The sequence below is a fragment of the Phocoena phocoena genome, chromosome 2 (assembly GCF_963924675.1).
Source record: "Phocoena phocoena chromosome 2, mPhoPho1.1, whole genome shotgun sequence".
NCBI classification, from domain to species: domain Eukaryota; kingdom Metazoa; phylum Chordata; class Mammalia; order Artiodactyla; family Phocoenidae; genus Phocoena; species Phocoena phocoena.
This window is the reverse complement of record NC_089220.1, coordinates 145,448,888-145,470,617: the sequence shown is the minus strand read 5'-3', so window position 1 is coordinate 145,470,617 and position 21,730 is coordinate 145,448,888. Positions and strand designations below refer to the sequence as shown.

Sequence of the window (21,730 nt, the reverse complement as noted above, 5' to 3'; positions counted from 1 at the left end):
AATATGAGGAGAATGGCAGTCTTCCCCATGCAGCCTCCTGACCAAAAGCCCATAACCCCTGTCTAACCAGGAGGAAAATATCAGACAAACCTAAATCGAACAATAGTCTATAAAACACCTGATCGGTACTCCTCAACTGTCAACGTCATCAAAAACAAGGTAAGTCTGAGAAGCTACCACAGTCTAAAAGCACCTAAAGAGATGTGAAGATTAAGTTTAATGTGGTATCTTAAATGGAATCCTGGGACAGAAAAAGGACATTAAGTAAAAACTAAGAAAATCTGAATGAAATTTGGACTGTGGTTAATAATAATGTATTGATACTGCTTCATTACTTGCTACAAATGTACCATGTGAACGTAAGATGTTAGCAACAGGGCAAAGTCAGTGCAGGATATATGGGCACTCTCCCTACTACCTTTTCAACTTCTCTGTAAATCTAAAACTATTCTAAAGTAAAAAAATTACTTAAAAAAAGAAAGTTGGTGTAGTTATATTACTATTTAGACAAAGTAGGCTTTAGGAAAAGAAGCATTATTAAAGGAAAAAAGAAAAAACTCATGATAAAAAAGGGCAACCTGCTAGGAATAAATTGTAAATTTAAATTCTAAGTGTATATGTACTTAGTTATATACTCTCAAACTTTATAAGGGGAGAAAAAAACCGAATCGCAAAAAGACAAATCTGAAATCACACTGGGATACTTTTTTAACACACTTCTCTCAGTAAATGATTTATAACAAGCAGACAAAACTCAGAATGGAATTAGAAGGTCTGAACACCATAGTTACCAAAAGTTTCCTCATTAACAGAGAAAAATTACCTCACTGAGGAACTACACACAAGTGCACATAGAAAACTTTGTCAAAATTAATCATATGGTAGACAAGTCCAAAACAAATCTAAACAAATTTCAAAATGTTAAAATCACAAAGAATATGTTTCTGACTACAGTGTAATTACGCTAGAAATAAATAACAAAAATATAATTAGAAAATATGCAGACGTTTGGAAATGAACCACTTCAAAATAACCCACATATACAACATAATAGATAGAACACAAAAGAACATAAATACAAAAATTAAAAACATTTTGTACTGGGCTTCCCTGGTGGCGCAGCGGTTGAGAGTCTGCCTGCCGATGCTGGGGGCGCGGGTTCATACCCCGGTCCGGGAGGATCCCGCGTGCCACAGAGCGGCTGGGCCCGTGGGCCATGGCCGCTGGGCCTGTGCGTCCGGAGCCTGTGCTCCGCAACGGGAGAGGCGGCAGCAGTGGGAGGCCCGCGTACCGCAGAAGAAACCAAACCAAACAAAAACATTTTGTACTGGTTAATAATGGAAATACAACATGTCAAAAAATAGTGTTACATATTCATATTCATAGCTGGACTATTCACAATATCCAAAAGGGAAACAACCCAAACGTCCATCGATGGATAAATGGATAAAGAAAATGTGTCATATCCTTACAATGGAATATTATTCAGCCTTAAAAAGGAAGGAAATTCTAACCCAAGCTACAATATGGATGAACTTTGAGGACATCATGCTAAGTGAGATAAGTTAATCACTAAAGAACAAATACTGTACAATTCCACTCATATGGGGCATCTAAAATAGTCAAATTCATAGAAACCGAAAGAATGGTGGTTGCCGGTGGCTGGGATAAGGGGGAAAAGGGGAGCTATTTTTTAATGGGTATAGAGTTTCAGGTCTGCAAGATGAAAAAGTCCTAGAGATAAGTTTCCCAACATGTGAAGACAGTTTATACTGTTGAACTGTACACTTAAAAATGGTTAAGATGGTAAATTTTCATGTTATGTGTTTTTTACCACAATTTTTTTTTAAAGTAGATTACTGTTAAAGCAGGCTTACAAGGAAATTTACAACCTTAAATTCCTTTACTAGCAAACAAGAAATGCTGGAAAAATAAATAATCTAGATATCCATTTACTCTCAAGTACTTTGAAAACAACAGCAAATTAAACCCAAATAAAGATAAAGGAAGGAAATAAGAAATATAAGAGCAGGAAAAAAAAACAACAGAAAACAAATGTACAGTAGAGAAAAATCAACAAACCCAATTGTTGATTATTGAGTGGGGGGATTAAATATGTAAATCACTAGCAAGACTGATAAAAGGTGATGGGACTTTCCTGGTGGTCCAGGGGTTAAGAATTCAGCTTCTGGGGTTTCCCTGGTGGCGCAGTGGTTAAGAATCCGCCTGCCAATGCAGGGGACATGGGTTCGAGCCCTGGTCCGGAAAGATCCCACACGCTGCACAGCAACTAAGCCTGTGCACCTCTACTGAGTCTGCACTCTAGAGCTCACGTGCCACAACTACTGAGCCCACCTGCCACAACTACTGAAGTCCATGCGTCTAGAGCCCTTGCTCTGCAACAAGAGAAGCCACTGCAATGAGAAGCCCGTGCACCGCAACAAAGAGTAGACCTTGCTTGCCACAACCAGAGAAAGCCCGCACACAGCAACAAAGACCCAAAGCAGCCAGAAATAAAAATAAAAAATAAGTTAAAAAAAAAAAAAGAATACGCCTTCCAATGCAGGGGACGTGGGTTTGACCCCTCGTCAGGGAACTAAGATCGCACATGTTGCGGGGCAACTAAGCCTGCATGCCGCAACTACTGAGCCCATGTACCACAACTAGAGAGAGAAGCCCACGTGCTGCAACAAAGAGCCCAAGTACTGCAATGAAGATGCCGCGTGCTGCAACTAAGACCTGACAGAGCCAAAAATCAAATAAATAAATAAATAAATACTGATAAAAGGTGAGGGAGAGGGAAAGTACACAGATTACAGTATCAGAAATGAAAAGGTGGATATCACTTGTAAAATATAATAATGGATATTATGAACAACTTAACACTAATAATTGTGACATTTTTTACAAAATGAACAAATTACTGAAACACAATTTAGCAAAACTGACACTAGAAGAAAGAAAATGTCCAAGTTGTCATGTATCTACTAAAGAAATTGAATCTGTAATTTAAAATTCTCTTTCCTCTTCTCAAATAACTTCAGACCCCAGTGGCTTCCCAATTGAATTCTTCCAAATACAGAAGCAAAACCAAAAACGAAAACAAACAGCAACAACAAAACACCAGTATTACCCAAAATCTTCCAGGGAACATAAAAAGAGGACACTTTAAATGGCCACCAAATACCTTGATATCAAAACCTGACCTTGAAATATGGTCAGGTTTTATATGAAAATAAAATTAAAGGCAAATCACTTTTAAACACAGTTGCAAAGAAGCTATAAAAATTATCAAATCAAACAAGTTATATATAAAAATTAAGTCATATGACAATTCAGTTGAATTTAGTCCAGAATGCAAGGATGGTTTAACATTAAAAAAATCCATCATATAACTGAACATATTACTGAAATAAAAGGAAAATATTCTATGACTATTTAATGAGATGCAGAAAAAGTATTTGATAAATTCAACACCCACTCATGATAAAAACTTGCAGCAAACTAAAAATAAAAGGGAATGTTCTGACTCATATAGAGTATTCACCAAAAAGCTGACAGAAATTAGCATAACTTAAAGTAAGATACTGAAAGATCTGCCCCTAAGTGGGGAATCACTGAAGTGGGGTTTGCAATCAGTGCAAAGAGGGAAAAATACACTCTCATTATTCATAGTCAACATGATTATGCCTCTGCAAAATGTAAAAGAACCTGCAAATTAATTATTAGAATAACTGAATTTAACAAAGTTGCTGGATCCAAGGAAAATATATAAGAAACAATCATGTTTATACACACTCATGAAAAGCAATTACAACAGAAAAAAAAAATTTAAATACCACTTATAATAGCAACAACAGGAAATACTAAAACAATACTCAAATATCCTGGAAGAAATCTAACAAAAGATGTATATTCAAAACTACAAAATGTATCAAGAGAAATTAAAATAGAACAAAAGAGAGGGAAATTACATGTTCATGTATGGGAAGACCTAATATTATAAAGATTTCACCTCCCTCTGAATAGATCTATGATTCAAAGGACTCACATCAAAATCTCAACAAGGTTCTATGTGCAAATGTCTACACGGAAATTGACAGAAAGATTCCAAATTTTATACGGAAATGCAAAGAACCGAACAAAGCAGGAGAATCTTGAATAACAAAACTGAAGAACTTAAAATCAGCAGAAGTAACACTTATTATAAAAGCACAGTAATTAAAGTATTGTGGTATTGGTACCAGGACAAACAGTGGAAATGAATAGAAACTCACATACATACAGTAATTTCATTTACAAAAAAGTGACACTGAAGTGTGCTGTGATCATGCCATGGAGGGTGGAATCTATCTCCCCACCTAAAATCGGTTCAGATGTAGAGACTGTTGACACCACACACATATCAACATATGAACTAAAAACAGAGTTACCATATGATCCTGCAATCCCATTCCAGGACATATATCCAGAGAATACTCAAATTTGACAAGATACATGCACCCCAATGTTCATAGCAGCATTATTTACAAAAGCCAAGACATGGAAGCAACCTAAATGTCCACTGACAGATGAATGGATAAAGAAGATGTAAGATATATATATTCTATTCTATTCTATATTATATATATTATAGAATATTACTCAGCCATGAAAAAGAATGAAATCATGCCATTTGCAGCAACATGGATAGACACAGAGATTGTCATATTAAGTGAAGCAAGTCAGACAGAGAAAGACAAATAAGATATCACTTATATGTGGAATCTCAAAAAAAATGATACAAATGATACAAAACAGACCCACAGACATAGAAAACAAACGTATTGTTACCAAAGAGGAAACAGGGGCAGGGGATAAATTAGTTATTTGGGATTAACATATACACACTGCTATATATAAAATAGATAACAAACAAGGACCTACTATATAGCACAGGGAACTACACTCAATATTTTGTAATAACCTATAAGGGAAAAGAATCTGAAAAAGAATATATATATAAAACTGAATCACTGGGCTGTACACCTGAAACTAACATGACACTGTAAGTCAATTATACTTCAATTTTTACAAAAAAGAAGGTATGAAGAGATTAATTACTTACATACTGGTCTTTCTGGGGAGAACGTGGCAGGAACAAAAGCCTGTCCAAAAATGGCGTGAGTGGCTTGACAGAAAGTGGGATTGAGTGCCCTGGTGGTTAGGGAGTGAGGCCATGGAAGAGTTTGCACACAGGGGCTGAGGCTTCTGTGGTTTGAACCTCCCACCAGCAGCACACAAGGTTGTGGGCAAGCTTTGTTATCAGCTTGCCCAGATGTAGGGCAGAAGGAAAGGGAGGAGATGGGGTTTGAGAGCTGTCAGTAGGCAAACACCAGAAATGGAATCAGACCTTTATTAGAGAGAGCAGTGGGGTAATTAATGGTGCCAGATTAACCAGGTACCCATTAGGAGGAAAATGAATCGGGACATCTACCTCACACCATACATAAAAAATGGACTCCAGGTGGATTGTAGACCTAAAAGGGAAAGTTCAAACAATAAAGCTTCTAGAAGCTAACATAGGAGAATGTCTTCATGCTTTGGGGGTACAAATAGATTCCATAAACAGAGCACAAAAAGCAATTATCTTAAAGGCAAAGATTCATAAGCTACTCCTCTTTATCGAAAGATACCTCTGAAGGAGAGAAACAGGGTGAGAAAACATTTGCATTTCATACATACATCCAACAAAGGTGTCAGGTATCGAACACATAAAGAATCCTACACAGCACAAAGATAAAGAAAACCCAACAGGAAAACGAGCAAAAGACAGGAGCTTCGGGGACTTCCCTGGTGGCGCAGTGATTAGGAATCCGCCTGCCAATGCAGGGGACACGGGTTCGAGCCCTGGTCTGGGAGGATCTCACATGCCGCGGAGCAACTAAGCCCGTGCGCCAAAACTACTGAGCCTGCACTCTAGAACCCGCGTGCCACAGCTACTGAAGCCTGCGCGCCTAGAGCCCATGCTCCGCAGAAAGAGAAGCCACCACAATGAGAAGCCCACGCACTGAAATGAAGAGTAGCCCCCACACGCAGCAACAAAGACCCAATGCAGCCAAAAATAAATAAAGACCTGACCTTTAAAAAAAAAAAAAAAAATCTAAAAAAAAAAAAAAAAAGACAGGAGCTTCGCAAAAGAAGACATCCAAGAGAACAATAAAAATATTCAAAAAAGGGTACTGAAATTAGTCTTCAGTCAAATGCAAATGAAAACCAAAGAATCCCACTCTACATCCACCAGAATTAAAATTAAGATGACTGACAACCCAGTGATTAGCAAGGATGTGGAACAAATGAAACTCTTAGCCTTGCTGGTGTGAGTGTATCTGTTCCAACCACTTGGGAAATCTGATTGGTAGTGCTCACTAAAATATAAACATAATCCATATCCCATGATCCACCAATTCCATCCCTGGCAGATACACAACAGAAATGCAACCAGATGCACACCAAACGTATAAGGATGTTCTCAGCAACAACGATGACCAAAAACTGGGAAAGATCCAAATGTCCAACAAAAGCAGAATGGATACATTTTTATACATTTATACAATGTAAAACTATCTGACAGTGACAATCAAGGAACTACTGCACATGCAACAACTATGAATGATTGTCGTTGAGTGAAAGAAGATATCACAAAGGAGTACATGTGGTAGAAATTCATTTATGAAAACTGCAAAAATATTTGGTGATAGGATTCAGTTCCCTTTGGGTATTGGAGGTTGCGGCTGGGAGGGGACACTGGGGTGGGGGCGGTTCTTGAGTTCTGGTGATGCTTTCCCTCTTCGTCTGGGTGGTAGTTACACAGATGTGTTCAGTTTGAGAAAATTCATGGCAGTAAACACTTAGAATATTTGTACTTCTCTGTTATATTTCAACTAAAGAGCTTATTTAAAAAAAATGTTCTATATATAAAACAGATAAACCACAAGGACCTACTGTATAGCACAGGGAACTAGAGTCGATATCTTGGAATAACCTATAATGAAAAGGAATATGAAAAAGAATATATATATATTTATATATGGCTGCATCACTTTGCTGTACACCTGAAACTAACACAACGCTGTAAATCAACTATATTTCAATAAATAAATTTAAGAAATAAAAACATGTTCTGAAGGGCAGAAAACTAGCCTCCAGTATGACAGACACTAGGGAACAATCTCTTCACAGAAACTGTACCATATTGTAATACAGCTTTTTTTGTCCTGAAATTGCAAATGGAATAAAATCTACTAGTGCCTACTTTTTAAAATATGTTATGGCCTATAACATGCACACTGCACAATTCAAAACAAACGCTTTAAAAAGGTGAATCTCCAAAGCCTCCCCCTCCCCACTTTCAGTCATTTCTGTTCATAAGTCCAGTTGGTCGTTACAGGGTGTGGACCGTCATAGTGAAGGAGGGGACACAATCGGGATGAGACTAGAGAAGGTACCATATTATGGGCAGGGGCAGGTCTTTCAAGGTTTTTCTTCAGATTCCACCTGGGGCTCTGCCTGCTGCCCTAACTTCTGTGGGTCAGGCTTCCCAGTGCCTGCTCTAGAGCCCCTGGTGCACTGCGGGGTGAAGGGCACTTGGGGAGGGTCCCCAGGCTGGGTCACTTTAGGTAGCCCAGCATCTGGGAGGAGGATCAGCCAGCTTTCCCAACACACGCACGCACGGGCATACACAGAGACATACACACAGAGACACACACATACACGCATACACACGTACACACAGAGACATACACACACATACACACAAATACACACACACACACACACACATACACACAGAGACATACACACATACACAAACACACTCCATCCTAGAGAGCAGCCTCCCACCTGGGCAAGACTGGAAGAAGGACAGAGACAGTGACAATGACATTTGGGGGAGATAAACAGGAGAGCCTGGAAACCAAGTCCCAGAATGGTGGGAAGGCGGAAACTCAGAGCGTGGAGAATAACCCTATAGGGAGAACCTATATGCGCTCAGTGTCTCCTTGGTTGGCCCCATAGTAAGAGTCAGTGTTTACCAGATAGGTGCTGTGTCTCTTTCTCTTTTGTTTTTTAATTGTGGTCAAATAAACACTACATAAAACTTACCATCTAGACCACTGTTACGCATATACTTCATTAAGTACATTCACACTGCTATACTACCATCACCCCCATCCATCCCCCATCTTGCAAAACTGAACCCTGTACTCCTTAAGTACTCATTGCCCCCCACCCCAAGTCCTTTATTGGATGAGAGAACAAAGAAGCTTCACGTCACAAAGCAATTTTCCATCAAAGCAGGGCTGGGCCTCAGGGGCTCTCTGGGTATCCTCCTGCCTTGGAGGAGTAACAATGACCTTGGGCAACCACAGCTGCAGGAGGTGGGATGCCTCCAGGTCCACCGGGGAGGCATGATGCATGCTCCCCTCACTACGCTGTGCCCAGCAGAGCCCAGCTCAGCTCTGCGTGTCTAAGACCTCATGTCCACGAGCCTATCTTCCGCTCTGGAAAGCAGGAATCAGGACATCTATCTTCAGAGTTGAAGGAGCTCTGATTCAGCCTGCTTCTACGGCTGTCTGGCACAGGGCAGAAGAGGGACGCTACTGCTGCTTCTGGATCAGCTGGGGAGGCGGAGGGAGGGAGGAATGAGCTGGCAGAGAGAAGGGAAATCACAGGCAAAGGGGGCCTGCCTCCCAGGCTGCCCTGTGCCCCCACAGAACCTCACGGAGGAACAGAGGCCAGCGGGGCTTGCAGAGCCCGACAGAGTCCTTGCAATGAACTTGAGCACGGCCAGGATGCTGCAAACTCCAGCCCAGCTTGCATACCCACTCCAACCCCCCAGAGGCTTGAGGGAAGGGAAGGAAGTTAGGATTTATCTCTAAGCTAATCGGTCTCCAAAGCTGTTTGATTTTTCTGATGTGAAATCTCACGGCATCAGAGGAGAGAGTAAATTTTCTTTGGCAACTGCCAGGTCTCAGCCTGGAACAGCTCCCGAGCTCTCCCACCACACTCTGGGCTGCAGGACCCAAAGCGGGGCTGGCAAGACAGAGTAGCGACAAAAAAACCAGACAAACATCCCAAGGAGCACCGCTTTTCCTCAGCCAGGACTTGGGGAAGCCACACAGATATGCCAGCACTGTCATGGCTGAAAATAATGTTGGGGGTCGTCCTTGGGGACGACTCTCAGAATCGAACTAAGATGAACCATATCCACTGTCCCAAAGCACAGTGGCCACGACTGGAGATATTCGTTCAAAAGATTAACGCAGGTGCCAGATGTATCTCCATCACGGGGATTCCTTTCTGCTATCCCAAGCTTAACTCTGCCTCCCAGAGAGAAGAGAGTCACAGCTGGAAATGCCTGGATTCTTCTCCCTCCAGAAAATCAGAAGCTCTCTCCACCAGCACCCAAGCCCCTCGCCCTCCTGGCTGCAACCTCACACCTACCTCTTCTCCCCACATCCCTGACCCACACCCAACATCCATTTTCCATCCTCACCGAAAAATACCTTGTTCCCTCTGTTCACACCCTTTCTCCTCTCCCCCGCTGCTTGGACAGTTTTCATGCAAAAGAAAAAGACTACATACACTTTGTCTTTTAAAATCCTCCTCTTGGGACTTCCCTGTTGGCGCAGTGGTTAAGAATCCGCCTGCCAGTGCAGGGGACACGGGTTCGAGTCCTGGTCCGGGAAGATTCCACATGCCGCGGAGCAACTAAGCCCATGCATCACAACTACTGAGCCTGCGCTCTAGAGCCCATGAGCCACAACTACTGAGTCCAAGAGCCACAACTACTGAAGCCCGTGCGCCTAGAGCCTGTGCTCCGCAACAAGAGAAGCCACTGCTCTGAGAAGCCCACGCACCACAAGGAAGAGCAGCTCCCGCTCGCCGCAACTAGAGAAAGCCCGCGCCCAGCAACGAAGACCCAACGCAGCCAAAAATAAATAAATAAATTTGTAAAATCCTCCTCTGTCTCCCACCTGCCACCACCCGGCCATGGCCACTGAGAGTCCCGAGCCCATCCCTCCTGGTTTCTGCCCACTTTCAGGCTTCTGCGGCTCCTCACCAAGTCCACCCCCAACCACGGTCTGACTCCCTGCTTCCACCCACCCCTCAAAAGTGCCTCCATCCCTCCTGAAGCGGGGATCCAACAATTCTTTCCCACCTCAAAGAAGTTCTTCTCTCTCCTAAGTTCCCACCTCTTGCCCCCTGCCAACCACTCCCTCTCTGGGAGGGACCCTCCCAACACTCTTCCCCCAGGGTCTCCCCTTGGGCCCCTCCTCCACCCCACAGCCTTCAATGCATCATCTCTCCCCAGGGCCACACGAAGCGTCACCAGGGCTCAGGGCTTCACCCCTGCACCCCACTTCCACATTCATCTCTGGCATCAGCCCCCTGGTGAAGCCCTGCCTGACGTTCTGCATGTCCGCCTAAACAGGACAGTCTGGGGCTTCCCTGGTGGCGCAGTGGTTGAGAGTCCGCCTGCCGATGCAGAGGACGCGGGTTCATGCCCCGGTCCGGGAAGATCCCACATGCCGCGGAGCGGCTGGGCCCGTGAGCCATGGCCACTGAACCTGCGCGTCCGGAGCCTGTGCTCCGCAACGGGAGAGTCCGCAACAGTGAGAGGCCAGCGTACCGCAAAAAACAAAACAAAACAAAAAACAACAACAACAAAAAAAAAACAGGACTGTCTGGCCCCTGCTACCTCATCCTCTGGCTCCTGCGTCAGGGCCCCCCCGCCCCCCGGTCCTGCCCCGCCTCCCTCCTTCTCTCTTCCAGGAAAGCACATTCACCTTTCGAGATGTGCGGTCAAGACTCACCTCCTTCTGCACAACCGACTACACTGACAGGCCACCTTTCCCCAGGGTCCACTCGTCACCTCCCTTAACACTCAGGGTGCACGGCCGCCGAAGCACTGGACACATCCCCCGGAGGCTGATCACCAAAGCGGAGGTCAGGCGCTCCCTTTCACACCTCCTAGGAGGACCTCGCCAGGAGCTGAGTCTCAGATCTGAGCCCTGAGGCCAGGACACGGTCGACGACTTGGCCTTTCTTGTGAATGAGGGTCTCTGCCACAGATGGGCACAGGCAGGAGTGGCGGGGGCACTTCCAAGGACTAACCTTCACCTTGACAGCCCCCCTGAAGGGCTGGCATGCCACCCCCATTTTTCCCTACAGATGTGTAAACCGACTGAAGGAGATCACGTGACTGGTCCAAGATGAGTCTGCAGTAACCACAGATTGTATGAAAACACAACTCTTTGCAGGACAATCTGCCACAATGGGGGAGACCCCAGCTGCGTTGCTCGGGGAGACTTCAGGAATGTCTCCATAAACATAAACGCTGTTTATCAAGCAGTCCAAGACCAAGCTAGGGTGTAAGAACTGTTCTGACTTCAGGTAGCATTTCCTGGTGTATCTAGAAGCACGTATGGTAAAAATAAGTTTGGAAAATGATGTGTTAAGTGAATTAAATGAGTTGCTTTCTTGCAGGACTTGTCAAGGCCTTTAATACGGCACTCTGGGACCCAAGAGGGGGCGGGACACACAGTGTGTCCCAGCCCGACCTGAATGTGGGCTGCTATTTTCGGGACCATCTCCTGGGACTCCACAGAGCACAGTTGGAGAAGACCAACGTACACACTCATGTAATTAATTAGAACTGGATATAATTAACTGGGTCTGAATATCATTAATAAAACATTACATACAGAAATGGCTAACTTCCTTTCATTTAATCACACGAATTATGTTGGACTCAACAGAGTGGCAGCTCGGAGCGCTATTTTCTTGACACATTTTTCATTTTTTAAAAAAGGTGTTGATGAAATTTTTCTCTCCTAACATGCAACTTAAAAAAAAAAAAATGGTGTCAGAGCAGACGTTTCCAAGTACTTGAGAACATACACACAAAGGCTGGAAAGCAGATCAGAATGGCTGCTCTTTGCTTCCTCCAAGGAAGGAAATGACAGCAGTGGGGAGCTTTTATGTGCTACTCCCTCCTCATCTGTGATGTGGTTCATTCTCACGACCACGCCCCCAAACCGTGAGTCCCCGCTTGACAGATGAGGAAAATGAGCTTCTGAAAGTGTGAGAAATCAGAGCTACACAGCGATCACAGGTTTCCTGAGCATCGACGATCCGTGGTGGACACGGTGAAGGGTCAGAACAAGTGGGTGAACAAGCCCACAAAGAGATCAGCGTTCACGCAGGAGAGCACAGGGCAGGCTTAAATGTGGCTTAAATGTCCAACTGAAGCTTCTGAAAAGGGAGCCTGTGAGCCCTGTCCATCGAGATGGACAGAAGCACATAGAAAAGAGAGCCAGAAAGAGCGCTGAAAAGACCACCTGCATGGACGCTGCTGCTGAAGGAACCCAGCCAGACCACTGTGCAAAGCCCGGCTCACTCAGCTGAGACGGAAACAACCCATGTCCACCGACAGATGATGGGATAGAGACAATGCAGTCTACACAGACAATGGAACAGGACCCAGCCTTTAAAAAGAAGGAGACCTTACCATTTGCAACAACACGGAGGGATCTGGAAGACATTATGCTAAGTGAAATACATCAGTCAGAGAAGGATGGAGCCTGCATTATTCCTCTTATGTGGGGCATCTGAAACAGTCAGTGGGACAGAGGTAGACAATAAAATGGGGGGGAGTGGAGGGGGGTATAAAGTGTCAAGTTCGCGAGATGAATCAGTTCTAGAGAGATACCACACAGCACAGCGCCTAGTTAACAGTAAGGGGTGCTATGTTCCTAAAAAAAATTTTTAAGAAGGTAGATCTCATGTGAAGTGTTTTTACTACAAAACAAACAAAAAAACAAAGGGATACAAGGAAACCTTCGGACACAATGGGTATGTTTATTGCCTGGATGGTGGTGATGGTCACACAAGTGGATACATCTGTCCAAGCTCAGCAAGATGTATACATGAATGACGTGCAGGTTTTTGGTAGACCAGTTATACCCCGATAAAGCTGGGGGAGAAAAAAGAAGTCCTGAGCGCTTCAATGAAGAGAGGAATCAGAACTGCGTGTAAAATGGTCAGCCCAGGAAGTCAGCAATTACAGTGAGTTAGAGGATTATTAGCCAATGCAAAGGAGCAAGACAGCCCTGCCAGAGGGACACGGGAGCAGTGTGGCGCACACACACGATGTAAGCAGTTCTTTGCAGGAAACCACCTTTAGCAGGAAGCCCCTTTCCTTGTCACTTTAGCAGAGCTATACTGTCACTAACCTTAAACCAGGCATCCCCAGGCTCTACTCATCTCCGGCCCAAGCACACCTTTCAAATCTTTTGACCACACAATACCTTGCCTAACTTGTCAGTTCTTTCCGTAGATCAAAGACGTAGAAATGAAGAATAAGGAATTAACAGATGACTAGATCTCTTCCCTAGCTTCCCCTTCAGTAATCACGTGAACAAACTGTGTGAACAAGTTGGCATCTAAAGATCACGAGGACTGACAAGCCTGCACACGGCGGGGAGGGCGACAACTCTGACCCCCCCATCTTCATGATTAACTGAGATCACGTCCCCTTTTTCCTCTTTAAAAACTTTCCTGGCCAAGCGGAATCTTCGGAGGTGGTTTCTGGGGGACACTGAGTCCACCGTCTCCCCAGATTGCCGGCATTCTGATTAAAGACAACTTTTTTTTTCTACCAACACTTGTGAGTCTGATTTTGTAAGCGGAGAGCAGTAGGACCCCATTCAATTCCACTGAGGTGTTCAACAGAACCTCTTCTTTCATCAACTTTTCAAACACAAGAGAAGCAGGGGTAGAGAGCAAGCTCACCAACAGCCATGAACACACTGTTCAGGCTTGAAAACCTTATCACCTTCTTCTTCTTCTTATTGGCCCACTTTTTTCAATTATGTTGTTTTTTCCTTATTGATCTGAAAGAGTCCTTTTTTTTTTTTTTTTTTTTTTTTTTTTTGCGTTACGTGGGCCTCTCACTGTTGTGGCCTCTCCCGTTGCAGAGCACAGGCTCTGGACGCGCAGGCTCAACGGCCATGGCTCACGGGCCCAGCTGCTCCGCAACACGTGGGATCTTCCCAGACTGGAACACGAACCCGTGTCCCCTGCATCGGCAGGCGGACTCTCAATCACTGCGCCACCAGGGAAGCCCTGAAAGAGTTCTTTATACAGACAGAATACCAATCTCTTACAGAGAATGCATCACAGATATTTATTCCAGCTAGTAGTTTGCTTTAAACTTTACTGCCCCTTCTCTTAAAGAAGTTGCCAATATTAATGGTCTTTTATGATGTGTCTGTGCGCAAGTGTATGTCTTACCTTTTCCTACCTCAAGGGCATACAGAAAGTCTCTTCTATGTATTTTAACATCATGCCCTTCATTTACGTCTTAAGTCCTATTGGCATTGACCTGTGTGTATGCTGTGAGGTAGGGATCTCATTTGCTCTTTTCCCATGTGGACAACCGCTGTCCTGCATCCTTTCCCACCTGGACAATAACACATCTCTGCCATCACCTGGGTTCCCAGGCAGGTAAGCATCTTTTACAAGGCTCACTACCCTGTCCACCCATCCGATTCTGTCTCTCCTACTAAGATATCACAAACCTTAACCGTCACTTTCCATCAGGAACCTCACTCCCCCACTCTCATAGCAGCTCCACTTCGTGTTTTCTTTTAACGTCTGGTGACTGGGAATATCTCTGTCTTTCTCAGGATCTTACGTTTTAGGACCATTCTTGGCCAGATTTTACACAGCACTGGCATGTGTTTGTACTTGGGCGAGGGCATGCTGACATCCGAAGAGCCGGCCATTTTCACAAACGCAACATCTTCTAACTTCATGTAGTTTCTGAGACTTGCCCATGATTTAAACACAGCTTATTAATCTTTCCAACATTCCTTCAGGATGATCACTGAATTTATATAATTATGACTCACGCATTTTACAGATCAAGGCCCTGGTGGATAGATATCATAGCAATAGTGAGGCCTAGAATTTAATTCTCCCGGGGGGGGGAAAAACTAGAACACAGCCCCCAAATTTTACTATGAGTGGAAGCATATTCACAAAGTTATCCTGTGGAAGGACAGCAGGCACGCTCTGAGGATTAGTATTCCGAAGTTACAGAACGGTTCCCTCGTGGTAGAAAAATAAATACACCCAGGTCTCTTCTCTCCGAAGATCTCTCCTCCCAGAGATTCATTCTGGCAAAACTGTCAGTTAAAAATATCCGTCTCATTGCCACTTTTCTCTCACAGAAGAAATATGCTTTTCTGCAGAGAACCCTGATGAGTATATTCACTTAAACGACGGTCCCGCCACACTGCAGATGGGTGAGTGCAACTGGCAAGAGAGCTTGGCCTCTCATCATTTGCAGCTGATTTTGATACTCTAATGATATTATGGGATGCATAAATATTCCACTAGGTCTTTTCTGGGCTCAGAAGAAGGAAATAGCTTATACCCTAGAGGCACAAACAGAACTGCCCCATGGTATCCATCAGAATGCAATGACGATTCCAATTTCGTTAAGAAAACCCTCAAGAAGCCAATTTCATGGTGGAAAGTCCCTAGAAAGCAAATGGAGTGTGGTGGCTGCTAGACCCTGGGTTCCCAGAAGGCCAGAATTTCACCGTCATTTGTGAGACTACTTCTCCATCAGTAACATCTCTGTTAGGGAACCGTTGACCAAAGCCGCCCACCTTGGCCAGGAACGATGATAACCGCTTGCCTGAGTTGTCTCACAACAGGAGGTGCCGATAAAGAACACGGTGCTGCCACCGAAAACTAACGGGGAGAATTCGGGAGTGGCTGAAAGGAAGCAGGAGACGCCAGCCCATAATATGTCCTGACAACCTCCCAGAAACCCTCGCGCTGGAATCCATCTTGGCTGAGAGATGCACGCACCACCAGGAAGGACCCTGAGTCAGAGTGATTGGCCAGAGACAAGCCGGAAACTAACCCCATCACCATGAACCTGAGACTGCGAGCCACGTGGAGAGCAGTCCTCCTGGGTTCCCTTACCCTCTGCTCTCTGCCCGGGCGCCCCTTCCCAATAAAGTCTCCTGCTTTGTCAGCACGTGTGTCTCCTCGGACAGTTCATCTGCGAGTGTTAGACAAGAGCCCACTCTCGGGCCCCGGAAAGGGTCACCCTTCCTGCAACACCTTCACAAGCTATCCCTACTGTCAATTATAATAAAAATCTCCTCCCCTTCCAGAATCCCCCAAAATTCTTTAGCATTTTCGCGGCGGAGGGCGGTTGACGCATCTACTCTATTTAAGGCTGAAGTATGTTTACAACTCTAAGTGGAAAATCAAACCGGAAGGAAAAGGCTTTGCTGAGAGCACAAAAGTAAATTCACAAGCTTTGAAGACTGACAGCTGAGGAAATGTTCAGAAAAATACTCATTTATTCCTATGTCCAAACCCATTAAAAATCATACAACTCCTCTGAGGTTTCACCCTCCGCTTCCTTGGAGGGGGGCTGATTGTTCCATGTCCCTTAAATGCCTTGTGGCTGTGCCCCACTCGTACACTCTCAAAGCTGAGATGGGGGAGGGGGCAGGGCACAACCATTAAAAGAATGACAGAGCCGTGGAGGACATGACATAAAGCGGTTAGAACCGACTAGGCCCAAGATGGCAGAAGGTTCGACTTCTGATGGACCTTGGGCCTCGTTATATGCTCATTGTAATACGCTAGCTAAATGACACATCCACAGGTGCCATGAAAGTTCTGAGGCCGACCATAAAAGGCCGAAAAGTGGGTGGTGGTCTGATTCCTGGAAATCACTGCCCCTTCTTTTCCCACTCGTTAGCTAAGAAATTACCCAGCCCATAAAAACTAATCACCCCATATTTCAGGGCCTCTCACCTTCTGAGATGAACCACACTCTGTCTATGGGGTGTGTATCTCTCTAAATAAACCCGCTTTCCCACTTAGTTCGCAGGGCAGAGCCCTCCTGCCTGTCTGCTTGTAGCCTTCACAAGCGTCCCACATTAATAAGTATACTTCTTACCTATCACTTTGCCTCTTGCTGAAGTCTTTCCGCATCGAGACATAAAGAACCTGAGCCTCCTTAAGTCCTGAGACCAGGTGTGCAGTTTCAGCTGGGAAATTGTGGGTTCAAGACCCACCCGAGGTGTGACTGGGTTCGAGTCCCAATCTGAGATGTGCGGTTTCAAAGCCACCATGGAACCCATCGAGGACATTTGGGACAAGAACGCTCCCCAATTCGACGTGAGGGAATTCCTGCCCAAGCACAACACAGTGATTAGCACCACAGAGGCAGGGTAGATGCCGGATTAGCGAGTGGAATAAATGAAGCTGCCTTGCTTTACAAAACAATGGTCTCTCAGCAGCTCCAAGTAGCGAGGCCTGTGTTCTTCTGCTACCCCAGGGGCAAAACGATGGCTTTGAACCATTGTCTAGACACTCCGGTATCCCATCTCCACTGGTGGTCGTCATCCTCCTCAGAATTCACACAGAGCTTCCCCGTTGGGGAATGCAGTTGCCCTCTCCTTTGGTTGTCCCAAAGCCACCCTACACACGACACTCTGGACGGCTGCCCAGGGCGGCTCCATGCAACTAGCAAATGCTCCTTCCCACTGTGGATGAAAAATGTTGCCTGCAGTAAGAGCAAACAAAGGATGCTGTGGCCATCAAGCCATCGGCCATTACCATAGCCCCCACTGTGAGCCCTGAGGGAACTTAGGATGAGAAAACACAGGATACTGGCCCCAGAGAGCTGAGGTGCACATCAAAGGAATGATGTCAGTGAGCCCAGACTCTTGCATCTTCTCATACATAGAAAAGCACTAAATGCCTTAACTTGACACAGCTGGTTTTCTTTGGTTAAGAGTAATCTTTTGATGTTCCAACTACATGATTTTGTTGCAAAAACTTCTGTATGTCCTGTCTCCCCCTTCCTTGCCTCTTCAGGGCAGTCACTTAGAGCTACCTGAGATGCTGTGCCTGGGCTTGAAGTCCTCATAAAGTCCGCCAAATGAAACATAATTCTTAACCTTTAGGTTGTGTTTTTTTTTTTCAGTCGACACCATGGATGCATAAGAACCCATGGAATCCACCAGAAGCTGGGACCTGCTCTGGTCATCATGCTCACAATGCCTGGCTCGGCCTCCTAACCCCTAATGACATTCTCTTCTTCAGACATACTCCAACCCATATACCAGCTTCCCTACTACCCAGCCACAGGGGTGTCTTTGGCCCCAGAAGAAGAGGCCAGCACCTTCAGCCCAGAACCCATATCCTACAAACCTCCCCTGTACCAGGTGCTTGCCTGGCACCTGGCCTACAGACCTGTGCAAATCTGCTCGTACAGGCCCTCCAGGGCAAGAGGAAGCCAAGAGCCCACCGTGGATCAGTGGGATGAGGGCCACAGGACAGCTTCACCCACAGGGTGGCAGCGACTCGGGGCCGCCCCTCACCCCTAGTAAGCTTAAGAGGGCTCTTAGTGGGCTTCTCTGGTGGCGCAGTGGTTAAGAATCCACCTGCCAATGCAGGAGACATGGGTTCAAGCCAAGGTCTGGGAAGATCCCACGTGCCACGGAGCAACTAAGCCCGTGTGCCACAACTACTGAGCCTGTGCTCTAGAGCTCACGAGCCACAACTACTGAGCCTGTGTGCCACAACTACTAAGCCCATGTGCCTAGAGCCTATGCTCCGCAACAAGAGAAGCCACCGCAATGAGAAGCCTGCGCACCACAACAAAGAGTAGCCCCCGCTCGCCGCAACTAAAGAAAAGCCTGTGCGCAGCAATGAGGACCCAATGCAGCCAAAAATAAATAAATAATAAATTGATTGATTTTAAAAAAGAGTGCTCTTTGTAATCAGAGTTAAAGTCTCCTACTCGGCATCCTGGCATTTCAAAACAGTGGACTTCTCGTAGACCAGTAATAGAGGACTGCACTGTTGGTGATGTGTATCTACTTTCAATCTGAAGAGGAATCTGGTGGGAGTTACACAAATAAATCCTGGAATCCATTGAAAGCAGCACTTTTGCCCCTTTCCTGTTTACCCATTTCTGTCCCCCTCAAACCTTAAACACCTAATTATAGGAATGAGATCATAAAGCAATTGAAACTAACTCCTGATTTAGGCTCTCCTGAACGTGTACCATGCCTTGCCTAACCTGTCGATTTTTTCCTAGATAGAAAGAAGTAAGAATGAAGAATGAAGTAGTTAAAGAATGACTAGCTGGGACCTCCCTTGCAGTCCAGTGGTTAAGACTTCCCCTTCCAATGCAGGGGGTGCAGGTTCCATCCCTGGTCAGGCAGCTAAGATCCCACATGCCTCACAGCCAAAAAACCAAAACATAAAACAGAAGCAATATTGTAACAAATTCAATGAAGACTTTAAAAATGGTCCACATCAAAAAGATCTTTTAAAAAAAAGAATAACTAGCCCTCTACCCCCGCAGTAGCCCTGCAGGCAGATCACGTGGGCAAGGCAACATCTGAAGAGTCGCCAGACCACACACAATGGAGAATGATGCAGAACGGAACCTCTTGCCTCGATGATTCACTAAGATTCTTTCCCCCATTTTTCCCTTTAAAAATTGTCCTGGCTGATTAGAATCCCCGGAGTTGGTCTCTGGACATGAGCCCACGATCTCCTCAGATTGCACCTTTCCTTTCTACTGACACTTGCCTCTCGAATGACTGGCTTTTGAGTGGTGAGCACCCGGACCGGAGTTTGGTAATACCATGAGGACTGTGGTTTACAGAAGCATAGTATAATGAGGAGGGGATGTCGTGTGTGCACTGGGGAGCCTGGGGGAGGCATCACTTCCGGGCAACTGAGAAATAAAATTCATATTTACGGCAAGACCAGAAAAATCTAAACCAAAAATTTTCTCTGCCCTTTGGCCTCCTCTCTCCCCTCACTGTGCACTGTGTGCCTGCACTGTGCATTGACCATCAGGGGACCATCAACCTCCCCTATCACAGAAGTACCTGCTCGAGCACGAAAGGCAACACTCCCCTAGCATCAATGGGACAAGGCCTTAAAAGATAACACTCTTCTTGATCTCGTAAGGGGTCACAATGACGCTTAGATCTGGATCATGTAAACTGTCAATAAGAAGTCATTTGATGTGCAGCCCTCCGTCTCAAGAAACTTATATAACTGTGCCTTGACTTCCAACGGACAGAACAGTTCTCAGAGCTTTCTGAGATGTGCTTCCTGGGTTATAATCCTCCAATGGGGCTTGAACAAAATTTTCCATCTCTTTCCTAGAATGACTGATTAATTTTTCGTGGACACAACGTAAGTGCCCAGCAGTGGGCCCAGGGCTCAACGGCCCTTGACTGTGAATCAGACCCCAGCTTCAGATGCTCTGTGCTCAGATTAGTACTGATTATACAGACCCAGCTCCCCAGGAGGTGAAGAATTAGGACAGCTGCCCAGCCCCCTCCGCAGGGCAGCGTCCCTCCAGTAAAACAGCCCCGTTTCACACACGTCAGAAGCAAAACCTCACGCCATGCAAGGTTACCTCTTATTTCTTACCGAAAACTAGCGGTTTGGTAAGGTCCCGAAAACCCTCCTGATGATGCAATCTTTCTGGAATAAAACAGAAGAAAAGAGAGGAATTTACTTTGGTTTCAGGAATGATAAGGGCGCACCTATAGAGCATAGAAATTTAAATGAGTGAGAGGCTTTGAATACCTGGGAAAGTGAACTGATTATAATTCTAATGAGATGATCAGAAATCACGCCGAAACAAATACTTAAAATGTTTCTTTAGCCATTCATCACACGATTATTGCCTTCACATTGTGTTGGACAAATAAAGCGATGGCTTATGTATCACTCTGGCTGCAGAGACTCTCAGCATTTCAATGAAGCTCCTCAAAGCCCTCATGAATATGTATTTTCCCACAACAAAGCTTGACCCCACTAGTTGGCAGAACCGGTATTCTGGGACACTTTCCGAAGAGGTGGGTGTGCGTGTGGGAACTGCAGGGGGATGAAAAGAGATGAAAGGAGACAGAGAGGAGGCAGACCACCTCTCGTTTCCTCTGCCCAGGTTCCCAGCCCACCCTTCCTCCTGGGGGGTGCAGTTTTATAAAGAGAACAGAAAAGAGGACATTGGGTTTCACAGTCCCCTTGAACAGAGGATGCTTTGCAAACTCGGGCTGGAGAGGAAAGCCAGAGTCAAGGGCATCAGGATGGCAAGAACCATGGGTTGGATCAGGAATTCATGGCGGGGCAGAAGAAGCCCCAGCCCGTCCCTCTGCAGGGACGGGGAGCCCGGGGTAGTGCAAGAGGACGGGGTTTCCGGGTCTGAAATATCACATCCAAATTCCTTTCCTCCCTCCAATATGGCTGAAGACAGGGTAAGTGATAAAAGAATTTCTTGGTTCCTTTCAAAACCATGGCAATGGCCGCTTCCCGCCCCCCTCCCACCAACCCCACCATCATCCCATCTGCTGGGAATGGAAGAACTGGGAGCATTTCATGAACAGCTGTGCTGGTCGGGTCGGGAAGTCCACCTTCAATCTGGCCCTGGGGTCTGAAGTCATAGGGGATGGCGTCATTCTTCGGGGAAGACAACAGGGTCTTGCTAGCGGCGCTGGCAGCCAACGGCTTCAACTTCATCACAAAGGTCCACTCTGGACTCAGTGTTGTCACTTTTCTAAGGGAGCCTGACAGCCACTCTCATTTCCCTGGACAGACATTCCTAGCAGTG

The 21,730-nt window shown here is 45.5% G+C and overlaps 1 protein-coding gene across 1 annotated transcript in view; it reads right to left on the bottom strand.

Moving 5' to 3' along the window:
- APBA2 (amyloid beta precursor protein binding family A member 2) overlaps nt 1-21,730 on the bottom strand; it is a 194,511-nt gene that overhangs the window by 84,109 nt on the left and 88,672 nt on the right. The window contains exon 2 of the mRNA XM_065872994.1: nt 20,548-20,601. The gene's annotated coding sequence lies outside the window, so the exon portion shown is untranslated. The remainder of the gene's footprint in view (nt 1-20,547; nt 20,602-21,730) is intronic.